General features: G+C 42.6%; 1 protein-coding gene and 1 pseudogene across 4 annotated transcripts in view; both read right to left on the bottom strand.

The window, feature by feature from the left end:
• Positions 1-18,115, bottom strand: part of LOC126484579 (semaphorin-1A) — an 893,741-nt gene that overhangs the window by 364,506 nt on the left and 511,120 nt on the right. The window lies entirely within an intron of this gene.
• LOC126485619 (U5 spliceosomal RNA) lies at positions 10,612-10,743 on the bottom strand (annotated as a pseudogene).

The following is an 18,115-nucleotide window of genomic DNA, read 5'->3' as shown; positions in this document are numbered from 1 at the left end:
GCTTCAGAATGCTGTTCGTTAAATACTGCTGTATAAAAAGCTGAAGCAGAAAAGAAGGAAAGAAAAATAATAATGAAAGTCTTGGGATCAAAATATGAGAAAGGGAAAAGGAAACAGACGTAATAAAGAAGTTTTTCATAAACTAGAACGAACATCAGACACAATAAGGAAGACAACAGTTGTATTTCATGGGCACCTAAAACAGCTACATGAAATTACGATACATAATTTTTAACTTTTTTGGAAGAAACCCAAAAACTTCAATGACATGGATCAAAAAAGTTAAAGCAGACCTGAGAGAAAAGGAAATAACGGTGGAAGAAATACGAGAAAGAGAAAAGTTCAGAGCAAAAATAAAAATTCTCAAGAGCCTCCGGGAGAAAACAAAAAGACAGGCGCAGTATGGACAGCAGAAAGAATAGGAAAACATAGATAAATAATGAAAAACTACTGGAAAGAAAATAAGAAAGAATGGAGACAAGTTATTTCATGTGGTCCTTAGCAGGTCAAAGCAATAAAAGGAAAGTTTGACAGTAGCAAAACCAACTGACTAGTAACGACGATACATCCTGCTATTCTCTCTCTCTCTCTCTCTCTCTCTCTCTCTCTCTCTCTCTCTGTGTGTGTGTGTGTGTGTGTGTGGCAAAGGATTTCGTACAATACAAAATCACTGGCTTGTGGGAAAACATTCGCAACTTCTGTGCACTGTAGTAGGAATGCGTTGACTTATTTCGAAGTTTTCTAGCCATTCCAGGTGTCGAAAATGTTGGAGTGCAATGATGTAACACCAATGACGATTTTTCCCTTTTTTCCACAATACATGTGACCTTGCTGGATGTAATGGAACAATTTCTTACGCATTAACTGACGTGAATAAGATTTTAAAAGTCTTTTTGGACAATCTCGTCGACGTCCTCTTCTTCACGAATTCGAATTCACTGACATCCATAAGGAAACAGTACTTACTCTTTATAGAAAAAAATATAAAGGAACAGACAATCTCACTTAATCCGTCAAACGAGATCGAAACAGCTGAGTTACGGGCACCAGTCGTGTAAAATTATTTACGACCGCGAAAACGATATTTTATCGGGGTATCTAAAGCTATTCAGGTACCACATGTAAACACGGTAACGAAAATCGGTTTCCGAAATTCTTTTTTCGTATACGGCAAGTTGTGTAACATGTAAATATGGTGACTGACTGTGGTGATGGCAGCCTACCGATGGGGCACGCTATTCTGAAATACGCCTTCGCTTCCAGCGCCTACATGATGGGAGATATTCGGAAGCGTTGAGAGCACTCACACACGGCGATTCGGTCGAAGCGGGACGACAGATTGCCTGCTCCGTTATGCTAGCGCACTCTCCGCAAAAATCGGTTCAGCTTCGACTACTAAATGTGTAACGTCCATCTCTCCAGCCATCTAGAAGAATACGACGCCTTCTAGCTACCGTACAAGACACACGACTCTGTTCACGTGGAACGTATAACATTCTTTGTGAGTGCAGCAGATCTTATACCGGAGCGACACATCGCTGCGTGTTGCAGCAAGGTCAAACTCTGACAGAAAGAATGGGCAGCCCTTGCGCGGTGTAACTTCACAGTTGACAAATTATTATTCTGGTGCAAAGAGGGTTGCATCTAGCTAATTTCTGTATCTACCTCTACACTCGGCAACCACATTACGGTGAGTGGAGGAGAATACTTCGTACACCACTATCACTTCTGGCCTCCACTGTTCCAGTCTCGAATGGTCCGAGACACGAACAATAATGTTGGTAAGACTCCGCGTGAGGTCATCTCTCTCTCTAATTTTACCTCTATGGTCCTCCACGTTGTAGGAACGCACGCTCTCCGAATTTTAACAGTAAACCACGAAGTGATGCAGAGTGCCTCTCTTGTAGCGTCTTCCACTGAAGATGACTGAGTATCTCCGTAACAGTTTCGCGGCCTTGTAAATGAACTTGAAACGAAATGCGCTGTTGTTCTTTGTATCTTCTCTGTTTTCTCTGTCAGTCGTGTCTGATACAGATCGCATAATGAGGAGCAAAAGGGTCTTATAATCTACCTTCTTTGTGGGGGGGGGGGGGGGAATACGCTTCCTGGCCAGCGATGACTGCTACCGCCATGCATGAGCGCTGCTCAGTTGCCACTGGAGTACTAGTTTACTACGTATTCCTCGTGTTTTACTCTTCCTACTAACATTTACTGATAAAACGAATATCACGCTAGACTAACTTAGTATTGCTCAATCCAACAGGCGGGTAAAATTTCGCTTTAAAAATCATTTTGTTTGTAAAGGGAAACAAACCAATGCTTTCCATCGACAGTGGGAGTCGCGTAAAGACGTTTTGAGCAATATTTGTTCTGGCTGACCCCAGCTACACACTACTGCAAATAGCTGGCGAAATACCAAAGAAAAGGCCCCTGACGGCTCTTAGGTGAGACAGCCGGTACATATTGAGTGTAATGGTCCTAAAAACTCTCCTGGGATACGCCCGAAGTTAAATTCCACGTCTAGAGATTTCTCTTCGTTAAGAACGACATGCTGTGTACTGTTTGCTAGAATCTCTTCAGTACAATGACACAGCTGGGATGATAATCCGCACGCTCGTATTTTGTTCACTAGGCGGCAGTGTGGAAATGTCTCTAAACTCTCCCGAAAGTCACGGAACATGGCATCTACCCGGGTGCCGATATCTACTGCTTTCTGTGTCTCGTGAACGAACAGAGCGAGCCGAGTTTCACAAGATCGTTGTTTTTAGAATCTTTCTTGATTCCTACAGAGGGTGTTTACGGTGTCCATATATATCATAATACAGGGTCCATAATTCTATAACACCTTGACGTCAGTGATATAGGACTACGGTTTTGTGAGTCTGTCCGACGACGCTTCTTGAAAATAGGAATGATATGCGGTTTTTTTCTAATCATTAGGAATGCTTCGCTCCTCCGGCGACTTGTACATTGCTGCTAGAAGGGAACAAATTATTCGCATCCTCTATTTAGACCGGTATAGGTATATCCCATTAGGCCCAGCGCTCCTTTCTCCGTAGACCGATTTAAGTTTTCTTTCCTGTGTACACTTATTTAGATATTTGTCATTATGAAATGATGCACAGAAGTTAAAGTTTTACGCTTCACAGAACGTACAATTGAAGAAGTCTCTGACTAAAGGACTAAGAATTACATACAGAGCGAGACTTACCATATAAATACCGCAGAGTAATAATCTGTGGGAGTATGAATGCTAATTGTGCCGCAAGCGCAGTTGTACGTACAGAAAATGGTAAGCTTCGGACTGCTGGTAGGAGAGTGCGAAGCTAACAGTTTTGCCTACGAAGGAGACGGCTTACTAAGCGCTGGTACTGACCACAGAGAAAAGCTGTTCCAGTGTGTGAGATCAACATCAGATGGGCTCTACAAGGTGCATATTAGTCACAAATCGGTCCACCCACACGAGTTCGTTGAGCTCTTAAAATACGTAACGAACAACGGCCACTTGCTTATCCACGACGTAGCATTTTACTCCTTCCGTCAAGTAAGAAAGGGCATCCCGTCGACGACGAGGTCGTTAGATACCGAGTTGAAGCTCGGACTGGGGAACGATACGTGAAGAACTGTGCATCAACACATCGTAAACATTTTAGGGAAAACACAGTACTCATGGACAAAGAGCAATACATCACAAAAACCAAGGAATACATAAACACCAACGCCATACAAAAACTGAAGTCAGATCCAACTACCCGATTCCAGGCAAATGTGAAACGAACACTGAAAAACATTGAACACACACTCACAGACAAACAGAAACACCACTTAACACAGAATAACCCACAAGCACCAACACTCCGCAGTCAACCGAAAGTACATAAAGACGGAATGCCAATGAGAGCTGTTGTCAACTTCAAGAAAGCCCCAACATACAACGCCTCCAAAAGTTAGTTACAAAACACTATAAAGTAGAAAACAACAGAACAGTGATAAACACAGGAAACATACAGAACATACAGGTACCACACACAGCATCACTGATTTCATTCGATATAGAAAATATGTATACCTCCATCCCTATCACAGAAACAATAGAAATCATAGAACAAAATCTCTCATCCCACAGCAACCTCACCACAGACGCAATAAAAGAAATAACAGATATGCTCTGACTGACAACTGAACAAAACTACTTTCAGTTTGAGAAAGAATATTATCTACAAACTGATGGACTGCCCATGGGATCCCCAATATCAAGGAACACTAGCAAACATTTTCATCAGTCACCTAGAAAATCAGATATTTGATAAGATAACCACAAATGAAAGTTTCAAAATCGTATATTGGTACAGATACGTGGATGACATTATTTGTCTGGTGGATGAGCCAAGTGAAAAAATAGATGAACTCCATTCAGAAATAAACAAAGCTCATCAGAACATAAAATTCACACTTGAAAAAGAAAAAGAAAATCAAATAAATTTTCTTGACATTAGAATTAAAAAAGAAAATGGTAAACATACATTTAACATCTTTAGAAAACCGACAGCCACAGACACAATAATACATTCCACATCCAACCACCCCCACAGCCAGAAACTTGCAGCACTAAGACACATGTTACATAGATTAAACAGAATCCCACTCAGCAAGAGAAACTATGAACAAGAAATGAGTACAATCATACAAATAGCTAGGAACAACGGGTATGACACACATGTGGTAGACAAACTCAATCAAAAAATAAAAACACAAATAAAAAACAAACAACAGTTCCACAATACAAAAGAACTCACAAGCTGAAAACTTACAAACACACTCAACAAACACACACAATGACAACACCACACAGAAAAGAACCAGATGGTACACCATGACCTACACACAAAACTAACACACAGCGTTGCAAACATCCTAAAGAGACAGGGCTTCAAAATAGCATACAAGCCTGGGCAAACCCTTCAATCACACCTAAGCCAGCCAGCTACCAAGAGGGACAAATTCCAACAATCAGAAATATATAAACTTGAATGTCAAAGTTGTGATGCAATATACATAGGCATGACATGCAGGAATTTTGAAACAAGATACGAAGAACATATCAGATGTTGGAAGTATGAAACAAACCATTCCACATTTGCAGAGCATTTAAAACACTACAACCATCATTCTACAAACATGGAACAAGAAATGAAAATAATGAGAATAAGCAACCATGACAAACATCTTATACAAATGCAAGAAAACTTCCACATCCAGAAAGCCATAGCAGAAAACAAACATGTGATAAATGAACAAACACACATCAGCACAGGCTCCCTACTACACTTAATAAAGCAAATGATAACATAAAACAAAAACAAAAAAACTCTTCCCCACACCATCTGGACACACACACACACACACAGCCAAAAAAAATAAAAATTATACAACACCAAAATACACACACACACACACACACACACACACACACACACACACACACACACACAAATACATGCACGAACAGACCACAGATACTCCAATAGTTACACTCATAAGTTTGGCAAAAACATTTGACAGTCGGCAACAGAAACCAAAGCATTGCATTAAAACAAGCGTTCAGTGCGAGTGCTGTGGAATGTGGAAAAAACCGCAAATTGGCGTTCATAAGAAGAAGAACAACACCAAAATTGCAACAGGAGCGTAATATGTAAGAAATTGTCCACGCAACCTGTAAGTACAGTTCAAAACATTACTACTTAATAGGAAATACCAACCACCAGAACTGTTTATAACCTATAGGCACAATGACAAAAATATAAATAATATAGCTAACATATGTACATATTCCAGGCCACTGATGATGCCTTGCAGAAAATAAAGGCGAAACGCTTATGGCACTAAAATTGTGTTTTATTCAGTTGCTGTCAGACGGTCCATAAGTAAAAATTATCAATATACCGTAATATTACACGCAACTGAGGAAGACAGGACTATAAAAGTTGAAAACACAGAAAACCTAACCTGGATGGAGAAGTAGTAATGCGAATATTTTGATTCGTCACAACAAAGCTGGACATGTGATAGTGTGGCGATGTTAGGTGTGTGTATAATAACTGCCAATGATATGAACGAGGCAGATGCAGAGGAGAGGCATGTGTCTATTTTGGCGACAAGTGGATCTTGTTCGTGTATTTGGGAGGAAATTTGTGCAATAGCCGCTTCTTGGGATGGCGTAGTCCATGGAATTCAAATACACTGTGCAACAGAATTGAAGGATCACTCTTTTGAAAACCCGTAATTGTATTACGTGGCGTCTGTAATTGTGAAATTTGGCCCAGAGGTGCCTGTAACCTACCTCTGTAATGGTGCAAAAGCATGGTGCCCTGCGATGTCACCCTTGGACATGGCGGAGCTTCAAAAAGCAAGATGTCCACACATGTGAAAAGAAGGCCACAGTTCAGAGGTTGAGCCCCTCTTACTCACATTTCACCCCTTCGTTTGACGCCTCAGAACCGCGACGTCCAGCGTTGAAATCACGCGGTTTTGTTATGAGTGGAAAACATTTCAGACTCACTGCCGCTCAGAATCGACACGAGAGCCTCAAGCTGTGACATACAGGGCGTCAATCACACCACCTCTTTCCTTGGGACGTTGATTTCCATACAGTTCGCAATGAGACGAACGAGAGGACGATGTTATTGTCAACTTTTTATGCTGTTGACACCTCCTGGACGATTCAGTCTTTCTCAAAGGACATCACGGGGCTGCGACCCCACTGAACGTGTTCTCACCCCTCTGGAGTGCAGTGAGACCACAATTTTTGCCCTGGTGTACAGTGTGGAACCACTACGGACCGCACAAAACAATTCGACGAAATTTGAACGAAATCTGAAGCAGAAAAGGGTGCTCATGTTTTTCCACTACTACTGTTTCACACCATCCTGTGGCATTATCTCAGAGGGGTGCAACAATGACACTTGCGTAAATGAAATGGCAAAGAGTCCAGTTTGGCAAAACACTCGGTGGTGACCATCCATATTTATTGAGAATTTTAAAAATGTGTCTTTAGAGAGAAGTCTGGCGAAGTAGCCTTAGTCGCCTGCAGGCAGGCAACTGGCTTTCGAGGTATGTCAAGTGGTAGCCTAACTGCAGGTGCCTATGGCTGCTTCACAGGTTCCCTCTGTAGAGGCACATTTTTAAAACTCTCAATAAATGTAGACAGATGCCACTACGGGTTTTGCCGAACTGGGGGTTCTTAGAGGGACCCATCGCCATTCTATTAACACATGTGTCAAGGTCTCACTCTTCTATGATCATACTACAGGAGGGGGTGAAACATGAGGCGCTGAAGAAACACGAGCACCATTTGCTACTTCAGATCAAATTCAGATTTCGTTGAATGGTTTTGAACTGTCTCTACTGGTATCAAAATACAGATTCTGTTTGCTGTGTAGTCCCCATAGACAAACAAGGACTTACTGTCTATCTATACTGCTGGGTTATTACCAGATTTGTAGAGAAATTCCATCACTTCATACTGGCGTATGAAGGTGTCATGTTGATCATCTGTGTTGGCTTACCTGCAACAACAGAAAACAAAAATTAGCGAATATATATCAAGGGATTCTACTTACACAATTTCATTTACCTCGTACCCATAATATGCTAGTTACAGAGAACTACACATTACTAACTCTAATTAAATGAATTTTTCTTGTTGTTTGAAATGTATATGTGTAACAACAGATATCTCTTATGTAATCTGAAGTCTCACACTAGGTTTTGTCATATGTATGTGAGGGCTAATCTCAGGAACTACTGTAGGGATTTTGATTCGGTTTTCACTACTAGATAGACTCATTCACGAGGAAGCTTTGTGTACATAGTCTATTACCTCTACGACAGAAAGGTCTTCCAGCTGTAAATACAATGGTCTGCAAAACGTAAGGACGATAGTAACTTTGGGATGACGTGTAACTGCAAAGTAATATAGCTCCGTGAAACTTGGATCAAATATAGAAAGAACTGCTACAGCATAGTACAGAAGCCAATTGAAAGAAGTATGCAATGAGACGAACAGAAATGATACTTTTATTCAAAGATAATAACTGCACGGAAATGACCACTATTTGTGATGGCACCTTCTGCACTACAAAATGGGCGATACGGTTCTTAATACGGTGTGTGATCACCACGAACGGCAATGCATTCTTTGCAATGTGCTCTCACGCAGGCCACAAAGTTGACAGGGAGTTCTCGTGGTACGGCGTTTCATTACTTCTCCAGCGCCCGGTCGTGGAGGCCGAGCGGTTCTAGGCGCTTCAGTCTGGAACCGGGCGACCGCTACGGTCGCAGGTTCGAATCGTGCCACGGCCATTGATGTGTGTGGTGTCCTTGGGTTAGTTAGGTTTAAGTAGTTCTAAGTTTTAGGCGAGTGATGAGCTCAGAAGTTAAGTCCCATAGCTCTCAGAGCCATTTGAACCATTCCTTCTCCAGCGCGGCTGACTACGGCTGGATGGTCGCTGGGGGACGTGGACGTACTGCAATAGGCCTCCCCAAGGAATTCCATACGTTCTCAATGGTATTTAAGTCGAGGGGAACGGGCAGGCCAGTCCATTCGACGAATATTCTTTCCAAACAATCCTGCCCGAGGAACATCCGCAACTGAGCATTATACCAGAGGTTGAAAATACCTCTACAGTTGTAAGGTTCTTTTTATTTAACACACGACCGGCTCGGGCTCTTATACGCCTATCTTCAGGTGTCGTAACTCGGTGCTGTGACCCCGAGTGGAGCGGTGGGCGTGTACAACACGCGGTGTGCTACCAACGAGCGCAGAGCATGCTTACAGATGTAGCGTTATTTTCAACCTCTGGGAATATTCTCTCGTTCCATAAGCTGCTCCACCTGCGCTGTTCTATGCGGTCGCGCATTGTCATCCATGAAAAACTGGCAAAGTGCGAGTAGGGCAGCCGCACTGAGGGTTGCGTACAAACTTACACTACTGGCCATTAAAATTGCTACACCACGAAGATGACGCGCTACAGACCCAAATTTTAACCGACAGGAAGAAGCTGCTGTGATATGGAAATGATTAGTTTTTCAGAGCATTCACACACAGTTGGCGCCGGTGGCGAAACCTACAACGTGCTGACATGAGGAAAGTTTCCAACCGATTTCTCGTACATAAACAGCAGTTGACCGGCGTTGCCTGGTGAAACGTTGTTGTGATGCCTCTGTAAGGAGGAGAAATGCGTACCATCACGTTTCCGACTTTGATACAGGTCGGATTGTAGCCTATCGCGATTGCGATTTATCGTATCGCGACATTGCTGCTCACGTTGGTCGAGATCCAATGACTGTTAGCAGAATATGGAATCGGTGGGTTAAGGACGCTAATACGAAACGTCGTGCTAGATCCCAACGGCCTCGTAACACTAGCAGTCGAGATGACAGGTATCTTATCCGCATGGGTGTAACGGATCGTGCAGCCACGTCTCGATCCCTGAGTCAACAGATGGGGACGTTTGCAAGACAACAACCATCTGCACGAACAGTTCGACGACGTTTGCAGCAGCAGGGACTATCAGCTCGCAAACCGTGGCTGCGGTTACCCGTGACGCTGCATCACAGACAGAAGCGCCTGCGGTGGTGTACTCAAACGAGGAACCTGGATGCACGAATGGCAAAACGTCATTTCTTCGGATAAATCCAGGTTCTGTTCACAGCATCATGATGGTCGCCTCCGTGTTTGGCGACATCGCGGTGAACGCACATTGGAAGCGTGTATTCGTCATCGCCATACTGGCGTATCACCCGGCGTGATAGTATGGGGTGCCGTTGGTTACACGTCTCGGTCGCCTCTTGTTCGCATTGACGGCACTTTGAACAGTGGACGCTACATTTCATATAATACACGACCGCCTGTTGCAGGTCCTGTACGGGTCTTTCTGGATACAGAAAATGTTCGGCTGCTGCCCTGGCCAACACATTCTCCAGATCTCTCACCAATTGAAAAAGTCTGGTCATTGGCGGCCAAGCAACTGAATCGTCACAATTGGGAAGTACTGTATAGGTTTCGATGAGCGAGTTTGCGAGTATCAAAATATGTGACATAAATGGTCGCATCTTTGCATTGGCCTAGAAGCTTCGACGTCTTACACCGCCAAGGGACCGTAGCCATTAGTATGTGGCATGAATATCGACTTCAAACGTCCCTTCGTTGGTGAGAAAAAGGGCTCTTAACAGTGGGACAGATAGACAGACAACGGACAACGAAGCGATTCTATAACGGTTCCGTTTTTATCAACTGAAGTGCGGTACGCTAAGATGAATTCAAGAGCGAATACATCCCTGATAAAACGTACACGAGGTCAGGTAAGAGTACAGTGTTAGAATGAAGTTGATCGTGGAGTGTACTATGTTCAACATTATGCCTCCCACTTCATCCCCCTGGATCACCAAAACCACCATGTTCGACAATGCTCGACGTACCCTCATATGTCGGGGGATTGAGGGGTGTGAGGTTTCAACACACAACATACTGGTTCTTGCCATTCATTACAAGTACAAGTTGTGCATTACGCTGGTATTCTAGATAGCTAGGTTTGAGTTATTTGTGATAAATACTCCAGAAGAGTAGAGCACTATGAAAAATTTATAAGACACTCATTTATTGTTCCCCGCCACGGAAATACTTAGTAAAAGGCGAAGGACTTATTCGTCTGAGGGTGGGAGGGGGGGGGGGACACACGTAATACACCCGGGAACAGAGGGAGATGGGTGGGGTGACGGACAAGGGGAGGGGTTGGAGCGGAGGATGGAGTGTTAGTTAAGTCAGTAACGTCAGAAGTAGTGAACCGGATGGCGACATTTTTGAAGTAGTATGTCGTATTAATCACTAACGTATGGTATTTCATTGATTACTCCTTGTAACCAAACTATTTGATATATCTAGCGGTAGAAATTGAGGTTACGCAGTGACAAAAATTTCAAAAGATGCTTTTAGCACCTCCACTGCCTGATTCGGAGAACGACAGTCGGCCTGCATTTATCAGTTCACTTCTTACAGAAACAAGCAATCGACGTACGTAATGTGAAGGACGATCAAACATTTTAAAATCAGAGATGGTGAAATGGTCTATATTTAAGTGAATGAAATTCCAAATCCACAATAGCTGTTTATTGTGTTTTCAATGAATACCCTGGAGGTATATCTTCAGGTTATATAAAACTAATACTTCATGTGCCACGAATTACAAGTGCGCATAAAACCATGTCACTCGTTGGTAAAACCTTGGATGAAACGGCAGAAGGGGATACGATCCGAACCGTGCAAGATCAGTAACACATCTCCAAAACACAGTCAAAAGACGAGCCCGGACAGCACGTGACAGTCCCCTTATGATAGGATAAAACCATTGTCAAAATCTGCGGGAGAAAAAAGGAAAACCAGTTAAAGCACACAATCCTTTGACTGTGGTTTCATCCTATCAAAAGTCGATTGTTATGTGTCGTATGGGCTCGTCTGTTGACTGGGTTTTGGAGATGTACTAGTAATCTTGCATGGTTCGGATCGGATCCCCATCTCCCGTTTCGTCCAAGGTTTTACCGATGAGTAACATGCTTTTATGCGCACTTGTAATTCGTGGCAGATGAAGTATTAGTTTTATATGACCTGAAGATATACCTCCAGGATATGAAACAGGTCGTTGTACAGTTAACACACAATGAACAGCTACTAAGAATTTGGACTTTTACTCAGTTTAATAAAGAGTATTTTACCATCTCTGATTTTAAATTGTTCGATTGTCCTTCACTTTAGGTACAAGTTTGTGGTTGGCCGACCTATAAGGTTATTAGAAGCAATTAACGCTTAATTGTATCTTTTGAGATCTTGTTAAAAAATTACTGCTTGAGCTGCCGGTAGTTTTCCGATACTTTACAGCAGGGTGACGAGCTCAATATGCCAATAAACCTCTTTGGCCTGCTCTGAAACTGTTGGGCGCGAAGGCCGACAATAAACAATCACGCGAGCGCGTTCTGTCTAACAGGGTCTCCTCCGAAGCGCTTGTTTGCTCGACACACACAAAACAACGGGAACACGAGACTATAATTCAGATTTACGTATGCTCCGATAGACCGTCAGGCGCATGTCAATACAGAAAGCGGGAAGCGCAGCAGGAGCAAAGGTAAAAATAGTGCGAGAAGAGAAGAGTTCGGCAAAGGAAGAACATCTGCGCCAGACCCGTTAACCGGAACGTCTGTCAAAACTAACAGCACCGCGACGGAACATAAATCTCCCGCATCCTCTTCGACACAGATATACTGCCAACACACTCGGCGGCAGCCGCCTGCCGCATTTCCGTACCGTTGATCGGGCCACCACAGGTTCGTTATCTATGCTCTATGTAGCTCATGGCCTCAGTAAATAATGACTTTTACTGAATAGCGGAAAGACTCTCTCACTAAGGGGAGGTCTACTATCTTTGGTCCGAAAAAAAGCAAGTTCTTTGAGAATCTTTTCTCGGGATGTGTTATAGATACCAATGTCAAATTTGGTCAAAATGTTAATTGATATTTCCTCTATAGACTGGAACTTTTCCCACCGGAAATGTCGAGGAGCAAAGGCGCAAGTGCCGTCGGAACGAAACAAAATTTCGTTGTAGACTTCCACGCGCGGTATGTCACAGGTCAGCCGGTTCGCCTGAAATCAAAATTCAGTTGACGTTAGCAAAAGTATATAAGATTCTTTAGGAGTTATACCTCGCTTAAGTTATTTGGACCATAGGAAACATAATGGCGGCCATTTGAAAAAAATAGGGTTTTTTCATCGATTTTCCGACTTCGTCGGCCAAGTAAAAATTATTTATAGTTGATGGATCGGAATAAAAGTGGTACAATTCCTAGACAATTTAGTTAGCTTCGTCGGAAACAAAGAATCATGCCAATCGGTTCAGTAGATTTGAAGTTACCACACCGCGCGATAAAAATGAGTTTGAAGTTTTGACTACATATAAATTCAATATTATGCAACGTATGTACAATCTGTTTTTCCCGGTCCATAAACTGGTCCTTCCTCTTACTCATAGAGGGCGTTCTGCTCGATCTCGGTCATCCTCCGCTGCTCAAGAGCCGCTCGTACGGCCGGTGACAAGCGGTTTTCGGCCGCTTGAATTCGGTGGTCGTCCGAATGCTTGGCGAATTGCGTCGAATAGAGTCCCAGCGTGATGTCCATCGTTGTCATGGTCTTCAGATTTGCTGAATACCCTTCGTTGAAGCTGCTCACTGCCAGGAAAGTTGCAATCTCCAAAGTCTTCGCCCCTGAATGCAAAAGCTTGGGGGCTAGCTTCCAAACACACGCGTTCAAACATTCATTTGAATTTTGTGCGTTTCCTCTCAAGCACCGGAACAATAACTCGTCCTCCGAAAGAAAAAAAAAACTGGTGTATGAAAAAGGCCGATTTTAGGAAGGTGCATTTTTTTGTTCAACCACGAACAACAAACATTTCCGTACGTACTCGGAAACCCGTTTCAGGGTTGGATTCTAAACACTTTTATGGATCCAAATACGCAATTTTAAAAAATCGATTTTTATGAACCAAAAGATAGTAAACCTCCCCTTAACAGTATCCGCACACACCTGTGTAATACGGTATTTCCCCGTAGATGTCACGACATACAGCCCTATCAGTATAGAAGCAGGCAGTGAGTACTGTGTTCCCAGTAGAGTCGGTCAGGAGAGCTCAGAGACTTCGAAAGTCGATTTAGTCATTCAACAGCGACTTTTCAACCTTTCTAAAGCTGCCCAAACCAGTTTTGGTGATGCGATCGTTAAGTGGAAACGAGAAGAAACAACTACAGTTGAACAAAGACCTCGTGTACAGACAGATACCGTCGAGAATTGCGACCGGTGGTTATTGAAAATGGCGTGAAATCAACGGGAGGGATCACCCATGAGTTGCAAAGTGCTACCAGCAGTCCAGCTAGCACAATGACTGTGCGCAGGGTGTTAAAAGAGAATGGGTACAAAGGTCGAACAGCCCGTCATGAGCCACACATTTCTGTACTCAGTGGAAAGCGACGCTTGAGGCAGCGTGAAGAGAGACGCCACTGGACAGGTAACTGGAAATGGGCGACTGGAAGTGACGATTACAATGAACCCTTTGTGGCACTGAGTTCGAAGGGCTTGGGTTTGCCGAATATCTGGAAAGTTACCTGCCATCATATCTACGTCCAACTATAAAATACGGACGAGGTGGTGTTGTATTACGGCGGTGTCGTTGGTGGCTTGGGTGTGATTCCTTCACTATGCTTAAGAAAACGCTAAATGCGGAAGGATGCAAACACATTTTACAGCATTGTGTACGAATACTTTCGATATGATGATTCCATCAGCATGACAATACATACATTGCCAAAGCAGCGACTGTGAGGCGATGGTTTGTGGACAGTAACAAAAACATTCATTCTTAAAATACTTATTACAAAAGCGTTGATTTCGTTTATAGTCGTAGGGGACAACCACTTGATAATTAGCTACCACTATAAAGTGAAAATTTCATTTTGGTTTTAATTTTTGCAGAATATTTAAGTAACGAGCCGAATCACTCGTGTGTCATTGGCTTGGCGCCTAATGACAGCGCAGCTAGACGGTTAGTGCTACTGAACTTCAGCTCCTGGTTACGCCGTAGACAGGATATTCGTTACGGAGCAAAGTTTCTAGAATTTAGGAGTGCGTCCTAAACCAAGACTCTGCGAGCAACTCCTCCGTCCTAACACGCATTGGAAAGCCCAACGGTACCGACCGGCCGCCGTGTCATCCTCAGACCACAGGCATCACTGGATGCGGATACGGAGGGGCATGTGGACAGCATACCGCTCTACCGGAGTGTGTCAGTTTACGAGACCGGAGCCGCTACTTTTCATTACAGCAAATCCTCAGTTTGCCTAAGAAGGGCACCCCGCTTGGGAACAGCTCTCGGCAGACCGGATGGTCACCCATCCAAGTGCTAGCCCAGCCCGACAGCGCTTGACCTCGATCTGACGGGAACCGGTGTTACCACTGCGGCAAAGTCGTTGGCACCTGGGATCAAGACATTGTGTATTTAAGCGTGGGAAGTGCAATTTGAATTGTGAAATACTAATAAAATTTTCTATCACGGTCGTTAGTGTGCAAGGGTTATATATGATGGTCAGAAACAATCTGTAAAGCTTGTAACGATGTAGCGGGGTGCGTTTTGCTGAGAAATAGTTAAGAAAAAACTTACCTAATTTTTTTCTTAACAATTATTTCTTAGCACAATCTACCCTGTAAAACCCTTACTAGCTTTTCCGACTGTTTCTGACCACCATGCATATGTAAATAACAAGAGAGATTAATGGCTTAACGTGAAAAATCTAGTAGGCGAACGTTTCTGTCCACACAATTTCTGTGGGTAGTTTTCGATCTTACCTGATGAAACGTCAAATGTAAAAAGTCGATGGTATTCCAACAACCCTCTTGATTTTAATTTCAGTAGCAATGAGCCTCAACCAAATTTGTGAGTAATCCCACTAGTGCAGATGTTCCCAAACTTTTGTTTGTCACGCCCCCCTTCTGCCGAAAAGAAAACTTACGTGCCCCCCCCCCCCCCCACCCCCATAAAAATATAGATTTTTATTAATTATCAAGAAACTATTGAAAAATTTGTGATGGTGACGACATGTAACATGGTGGGCTGTTAATGTATAGAGTCGCAGTTATTACGGTATCAGTCTAGTCTAGTGATTATAAGCCACTCCGAAAGTAAAGAAAGTCCTTGGTAAACAAGGAAAAATATTTGCGACCTTTGGAGATTAGTGGATGCGAGCTATTATTTTAAGTTGAGTGTAGCTTATTACTTTCACTCATTATCAAAAATAGTCACTCAAGTCACGGTGTTAACGAACATCACTGATTTGTACGCCTATAGCGCTCCCCACTGTCATTGCGCATAGGTTGGCATTTATGTCAACGACGACAGTTACCGAACGGCGACAAAGGCCCAGTTCCCAGAACCAGACAAAAAATAAAATATTAGTTTTACGCAATAGTCGTGCAGACTACACAGAACTTTAAAAAAATATGAATAAAACTACTTCCTTACCTTGCTGCATACCATTTCTTCACCCGTATACGATTTTTGGACTACTCTTCGCTTGCCATATCTAGGATAAACTTTCGCTGTATCTTCATCCAGAAGAAATACTATTATTAGTTGAAATAACATACCACACATAACATCAGAATCCAGAAGGATCACACGCAGTATTTATATTTAAATCAGATTCACTAAGTTTATTTTATATTGTTTCTTCGAAATAGTTTTCTATAATTTTACAGTATTACCTACATGTAAGGATAGTTAGGATGAAAATAACAAGTTCTCTTATAATGTGACGTATTTATTATAAAAATATTATTTCCACACACATATGGCAAGAAACAAACAAATAAATCAATGTGAAGGATGAGCTTGCATATTTTTTACAAGATTTTGAATTCTTGGCTGAATAGTAGAAACTGCGCAACGTAAATCATTGGCAATACTGAGTTTGCTTCTAAGCTTATTTTTTATTGCCACCACCGCCGAAAATGCTCTTTCGCACAAATAAGTGCTTGAAAATGGTAAATACAGTTTCAGTGCTTGTTCTGCTGTGCTGGGATGTACCGTGAGATATTTCACCCAAGATAAAGGCTTATCCATCTTGTCAAAGTTATACTTCGCTGCAGAATCATTTTTAATTTCTAAGACTTCCTCTCGTAGTCTGACTGGCAACACATCCACGTCAACGTGAAATGGATCCGTCGTTAACCTATAATAAATTTTATCATCACAGCTGTTAGGGAAGTATCGTTCGAATTCATCAGTGAGGTGCTGCAAATGGTTTGATATTTTACGCTTAGTATCAGTATCCTTAAAATCGTTTTGAAATCGGGCTTCTTCCAGGATTCCAAACAATTTGGGAAAGCAGGAATAATTGCAGGTTAAAATTTTACGTTTCCATAGTTGAAACTTATCTGTAAACGCTATGATGGCATCCCGATGAAAAATCGTTTCACTCTCCACCTTGTAATTTCAAATTCAATGTGTTTAAAGATTCGAAAATATCTGACAGATAAACCAATGCAACATGAACACCGGGCTTTCTAAATTCCACATACAATTCAGTTTCTTCGTTATTTTCTACCAACTGCATCACTTCGTCTCGAAGTTCAAATAATCTTCCTAGCATATTTCCTTTTGAGGGCCAGCGTACTTCTGTATGAAGTACTCTGCTTAGAACGAACACTTGTACTAGTTTCGCATTCACGTCATGCACATTTTTCTGGCGTCCAAATTACGAACCCGCCAGTTCATTTGAAGAGTATACAGTCTATTAAAGTCACTGTAATCGCATCACATGGGGATCCGCGGGTTGACAGGGTAATAAAACGGCATTTTTGCAGTTACGCAATATAAGTGGTTATTACTCTGAAGAACATAGCCTACTACGGCCAAAAGTTATAACACGATTACGTTCACTTCATGTGTACAAATGTACGGAATAGTTAATACCTGACTTTTCTGTTTTCCAATTGCCAGAAGTAAGTTGTTTACAAATCTGATATATTAGAATTAACGCATATCGCCTTAGTAATTCTGAGAGTTTCTGTGTTTGACATTCTAAACGTGTCATACTAAACGCGATCTTCAAAAGCTGTATGTTCTAGGATAGGTTATTGAGATAGGATTGCGGGAAGTGGGACGCCAAACGATTGCATTTAGCACCGTAATCTATCATTAATACCTGCACATTCATTTTTATTAAAATATCGACATTAAAAAGAAATATTAGGTTTATACCATCACGCCCCCCCCCCCCCCCCCTCAAGGAGAGCGCGCCCCCCAGTTTGGGAACCTCTGCACTAGAGCCTCACGGCAATAGCAGTGGACTCTCAGTCTATGTAGTACCGCTATGCTGGGACGGAAACTTCACTCGAAGATCTTTCAGAATTTCACTGTTTTGCTTTATATGTCGTGTGACTAGGGCCTCCCGTCGGTTAGACCGTTCGCCGGGTGCGAGTCATTCGATCTGACGCCACTGCGGCGATTTTCGCGTCGATGGG

Source organism: Schistocerca serialis, chromosome 6 (assembly GCF_023864345.2).
Source record: "Schistocerca serialis cubense isolate TAMUIC-IGC-003099 chromosome 6, iqSchSeri2.2, whole genome shotgun sequence".
Taxonomy (NCBI): domain Eukaryota; kingdom Metazoa; phylum Arthropoda; class Insecta; order Orthoptera; family Acrididae; genus Schistocerca; species Schistocerca serialis.
This window is presented reverse-complemented; position numbering and strand designations above follow the sequence as displayed.